We start from the raw sequence: 6,000 nt of genomic DNA, 5'->3' as shown, positions 1-6,000 counted from the left end.
ACTGTGACACACTGTCCATCAGGAGTAGACTCCAGGAAGACTGACCCGACAGGGCCCCACTGACAAAGTACATAGGCTTGACTGATGCTTGGCGCTGAGGGTTTAGTGTACTTATCACCGTTTAGAGTGATGTTCACAGAATGGGTGTCTTTTTCTTCGCATAAATAGAATATAATGTATGTTGAATGAAGAATGACGCTGCAGTTGGAAAACTAACATGATGTCTACAGAGGTCTTTTTACTTCTACATCCTTGCTGCACTTTTAAATACGCATCGAAATTTGCCCTCAATCTCCCAAATATTCCATCACGATATGAGCATCTCAGAAACATGGCCATGGCTCTCGTTAACGCTAGGCAAATATTTAAAGTCACAGCTAAAGACATCATCACAGCTGCAAATAAATAAATTGAATTCCTCTTATAACTTCCCCCACTCCTAAATGAATCCTGTATCCCAGGGGAGCACCTTAGCGCTTAGCAATCTGCACCGCTTTCCTGGTGGTGCTTCCTCTTCGTCGCACTGAGACTCCGACTCCGACTTTGAAGTCTGTGGGCCCGATGATAAATATGCTAATGTTTTTGGAGGTGACTCCACATGGCAGATAGCACTGTGAGGAGAGTGCCACCTATTTTTTTCATATATGGAGGGAGGGGAGGGAGGAGGAAGGGATGCCAGACTCACGGATAGATGTTTTGCAAAAATAAACTATGGAGATTAAAGAACTATTTATTTACTGTATCGTCCCATAAGGGCGCTCTGTGCTGTTGGTGTATGGCTGTGTGTGCAGTTTTTAGGTGGACATGTGAAATACATGGTGGAGATGTTTTATCTAGATGGTGCTGTGTTAATGGGTTTCTTACAGAAGGTGGGGAAAGTGTGTGGAAAAAGAATTCTCTTGTTGACTGTTAAGATGGCACTAAAGTAAAGTGTAAGGATAACTGTCAACACTGATGCTGGTATGTCATTGGGATCTTAAAATTGCACAAAATGTGATGTTTCATAGATCATCTCTGAAGTCACATAACCATGCCAAACGACTTCTCAGACAGCTATGAATTATTTAGTGAGTGTGTGTGAGTGAGTGAACCTGCAAAAAAGACATTAATATTTCTGCTGCAATACACTTTTTTAAGTCTTGCAAACTGCATATGCATTTCATGGATTTTGGGAATCATGCATCTTCAGCCTCTAGGCTTTTGCTATTCTACGGGTATCTATTCCTGTTCATACTCTGATGGAGGACTTGTATTTGTCAAATACTTATGAAAAGTCTCATCTTGTCAGCTCTGCAAAGCAAACTGAACTCGAGTTTCACCACAAGAAGAAAGAGGTTTGAATCTCCCAGTGTGACAGGATATTTCTGTGCGGGTGTTTTGAGGCAACATCAGAGTTAAAAGTATATATCTTTGAAAATGACTCAGATACGACACAAACTGAGATGTACCTGGGATAGGGAAGTGCAGGTAAACATATTTCAAAATCTCTCCCCACTTCCCTTACCAAAACATGTCCCTGTATGAAATATGTTGTTTACAGATGTAAAACAACTTTCTTCTTGAAAAATACTCCTTTCAGCAGTACCTGAAACTGAGGAGAGAAATATTTCATTCCATCTGCTCCCACCCTTACTCACTTCTTTCAAGAGACTTGTTTGTATTTGAGGCGTAATCACTCACTCTGAATGTACCGACAGAGCTGTAGGTGTCACTGTAGACGTGGCTTTCTGCAGCGGCCGTGTGCTAGCTGTCCCAGTCCCGGGAAGGACAGCCACCCAGCCCCCCTTTTGTTGGGAGACGTCGTAAGTCAGATGTTCAGAATGCATGGGGCATTGTCTGCCTGGATGTTGGATGGGCTGGCAGCAAAAGGTGACATCTGGTGACTAATGTGCTCGGATGTGAATGCTGCTCCCTCAGTTCTCTGGGCAGCAGCTGCTCTGCAAAGGCATAAATGAGACAGGGGGAGTGAGAGAGAAAGCCAGGGAAAGATAGAGGCGGTGGAGGGAGCGAAGGAAGAGGGGGGGTTGGAGGGAGGCATGGGGGGGTGGAGGGTTGGGAGGGTGTACTGGCTGGGTTTTGCGCATGTAATGATGTGTGCGTCTGCATGCGTGTCTATATGTGTGCACCGAGCCAGCCGTCTGTGTTTGGAGGGGGAGGGTTAGGCTTGTCAGTAAAATCAATGAGTTTCTGTCTGATTTTAGAGGACGTAAAACATGGTCTCTGCATCCACCTCCCCCCCACCCCCACCATGCCATGGCTGACATTCAACAAAGAGACCACACAGAGCTGAACCAGAGCTTGTTTTGCTCCGCTCTGCATTTTCTGCATCGAGTGCCCTCTTACTGAGAGCCACTACACACTACGCTACATATAGGGTATGTACCTACCCTATGTGTCTGGAAATTGTCACCTTCCAAATGATCACTAATAAGTTCAATTCTTCGATATCTTTCTCAAATGTTCTAACAGCATATAGCAACTAAGAAATTCAACAAGCTGGAGTAAAAACACACAGATGTCATTATTTTAGTGCTCTCAGAAAACAAAAACAAAACACATCAGGTTTTGAGTTGAAAACAAACAACAAATCACTGGTGTGATTTCTGTAATAAAACATTAGGACACCATCATGGCGGTCCACCGCACATCTACTGCCTCTCTCTTGCGACTCCCCCTCCCCCTTCTTCACTCCTCGTGTCCTTGAATTAACCTTGAGACCAGATACCGGGGACCTGGGTGTCACTGCCAAGACAGGGTGAGATGGTGTCAGTGACAGCTGTAGAAGAGGAGACCATGTATGCACCCAGGCCGCAAGCGCCATTAGCCTACAGGTCACGTGGTGTGTGGTGTCCCTGCGACCTCTGGGACTAACGCTCTGCTTCGTTGTTTCTGAAACCCCTAGCTCTCCTGCCCAATGAGCAGAGTTCAAAACATTGAGGAAAGTACCATATTGTAGGTTACAACAATATGTAAGGCTACAGCAAGGGTGATTTGGTGAAGGGTGAGTACAAAAAGAGAGAATACAAAAAAAAAGTTACGTTTTTGTTGAATGGGAGATCTGTTCAACACTACAAGACATTACAGGCACATATTCATGTGAAAGCATAATGCTGTCTCCGTCAATGCCTTGTTTTGGACTTTTCTTCTGGCGAGGGGATCACATGAACTTGTTATGAATCAACACCCTCCAACATGTGGACATTGGAGGCATTTATATGAACATGCTGCTTCTGAGAGGACACTTGAGCCCCACTTAAAAGGCGTCATGGGCTGCTTTAGATTAGGGAGCGGCAGGCTGCTTTAGATTTGATGAACAAGAAGTGCATATGCATCCCCGAAGAATGTTAATGAAACACATTCCTCCTTGTTTCTCATGGAAACCATGTTGGACTTAGAGGATAAGGAGGTGGAGTAAAATGGGGTCCCTCTATACCCCTGGAGAGGAAAAAAAGCTTCACAACATGTGGTGGGGTGTAACTCTTCAGTTGAGATCGAAAGAGAGGAGTGCGTTGGATTGAGTGTGCGTTGAGAATTCCTTATTATGTTCCTTGTTTGGGTCCCTGGGGCCTACCTGTAGCTTCCTCCTTACTATGACGAGGAGGAGGATAAGGTAATGCATACATTTACCATACAAATGGGCTCTGATCGACCTTTCTGTCACAAAGAAATGGTGAGCTTATCAAACAGACATGGCAGGAGTAGATAGTTACCATATGAGGAAGCCCATTTTTATTTTATTTAACCTTTATTTAACCAGGTAAGTCATTAAAAACACATTATCATTTACAATGGCAGTATGGCAAGTGGCAAAAGGTGAAAAGTGGGACATGACTGCTACGGAGTCACACAAAAATGAAAGCAAATGTCACACCCTAATTCTATTCACCTGTGCTACCTGTACCCCCCCCCCCCCCCTGCCACCCCAGGTGCTCCCTATGTTTTGATTGTTTCCTTGTGTATTTAACCTCTCTCTCTCCCTGTTCTGGTTGCCAGTTCGTCTTGTGTGTTTCCTGAGTCGTCCCAGCCGGTTTATTGGTTTTTCTCAGTGTTCCCAGTGTTCTAGTATTTAGATTTCAGATTAATAAAATACTGTTACCTATTATACCTGCCTCTGCTGCCTGCATTTGAGTCTTGGCCTGACCCGCGACAGTAAATTAATTGAAATGCACTTAACCAATTGTGTCTTGACAACTTTCTAAACTTTTGTCAAATTGTGTCTACGTTACTTTCTGATAAATTGATCTTAAATCCTCAAATCAAAGACCAGTAAAGACAGCACAATAAACTTGTACTGAAAAAGATTTTTTTCTCACTACTAACATAGACTACTAATGTTGTAGAAATTCAACAATATTTGTCTCAGGCTCAAAATCTAACGGTCAAGATGGAGGAGGATTAAAGGGGTACAGTCCAGCTTTCTACACTAATAAAAGAATGCCCTTTGAAAAACCACGACTAGTGGCAACTGAACATTGGCAACACATTGATGTGAGAGTTATGAAACAGATGTGTTATATTACCATAAACGAGTTGTGAAACGACTTACTACCGGCAAGGTAGTCCCCTTGGTCCGCATTGCCGGTAGTAAGTCGAACTTGTTCCCGGTGAGGGTTGGACTCCGCCAGGGCTGCCCTTTGTCACCGATTCTGTTCATAACTTATATGGACAGAATTTCTAGGCGCAGCCAGGGCGTTGAGGGGGTCCGGTTTGGGGACCTCAGGATCGGGTCGCTGCTTTTTGCAGATGATGTGGTCCTGTTGGCTTCATCGGGCCGTGACCTCCAGCTCTCACTGGAGCGGTTCGCAACCGAATGCGAAGCGGCTGGGATGGGAATCAGCACCTCCAAATCTGAGGCCATGGTTATCGACCGGAAAAAGGTGGAGTGCAATCTCCGGGTCGGGGAGGAGATCTTGTCCCAAGCGGAGGAGTTCAAGTATCTCGGGGTCTTGTTCACGAGTGAGGGAAGGATGGAGCGCGAGATCGACAGGCGGATCGGTGCGGCGTCCGCAGTGATGCGGGCTCTGCATCGGTCCGTTGTGGTGAAGAAGGAGCTGAGTCGAAAGGCGAAGCTCTCTATGTACCAGTCGATCTACGTTCCTACCCTCACCTATGGTCACGAACTGTGGGTAGTGACCGAAAGAACGAGATCGCGTATACAAGCGGCCGAAATGAGTTTTCTCCGCAGGGTGTCTGGGCTCTCCCTTAGAGATAGGGTGAGAAGCTCGGTCATCCGGGAGGGGCTCAGAGTAGAACCGCTGCTCCTCCGCGTCGAGAGGGGCCAGTTGAGGTGGCTCGGGCATCTGATAAGGATGCCTCCTGGACGCCTCCCTGGTGAGGTGTTCTGGGCACGTCCCACTGGGAAGAGGCCCCGGGGAAGACCCAGGACACGCTGGAGGGACTATGTCTCTCGGCTGGCCTGGGAATGCCTCGGGGTCCCCCAGGAAGAGCTGGTGGAAGTGGCCGAGGAGAGGAAAGTCTGGGCCTCCCTGCTTAGGTTGCTGCCCCCGCGACCCGACCCCCGGACAAGCGGAAGATGATGGATGGATGGAGTTGTGAAACGAGAATGAGAACAGCTCCATAGAATAAGAGGTCCATCACTGTACGTTACGTGTTTTTCAACTATATTCTCTGTTGTTGTCCCCAGTATTTGTTGACTATGGTTGAAAACCCCTGTGGTTGTCTTCTGAATACTGACGTCCAGCAATGGACCTCCTAGCATATGGGGCTGTTCTTTTTTTCTTCCAAAATGTCATTATGGTTTTTTCGAGCCATGTCATGTGTAGATTAGGATCCCTCCTTACTCTTTCGGTTTGAAAATTAAGACAAGTGATGTTTATATTTCTGCCATGCGAAACCTTTTGAAAATGTTCACTGTTCATACATCAGTTATCACGGTTTCAGAATCCAATGTCTGTGTTTGTGTTACTTTTAACAGTAACAATACATACTATAAACAACATACTGAGCTGACAAACTATATTTAAAAAAAATGCTCTAGCC

The sequence above is a fragment of the Osmerus mordax genome, chromosome 10, assembly GCF_038355195.1.
Source record: "Osmerus mordax isolate fOsmMor3 chromosome 10, fOsmMor3.pri, whole genome shotgun sequence".
NCBI lineage: Eukaryota > Metazoa > Chordata > Actinopteri > Osmeriformes > Osmeridae > Osmerus > Osmerus mordax.
Note: the sequence above shows the minus strand (reverse complement) of the source record.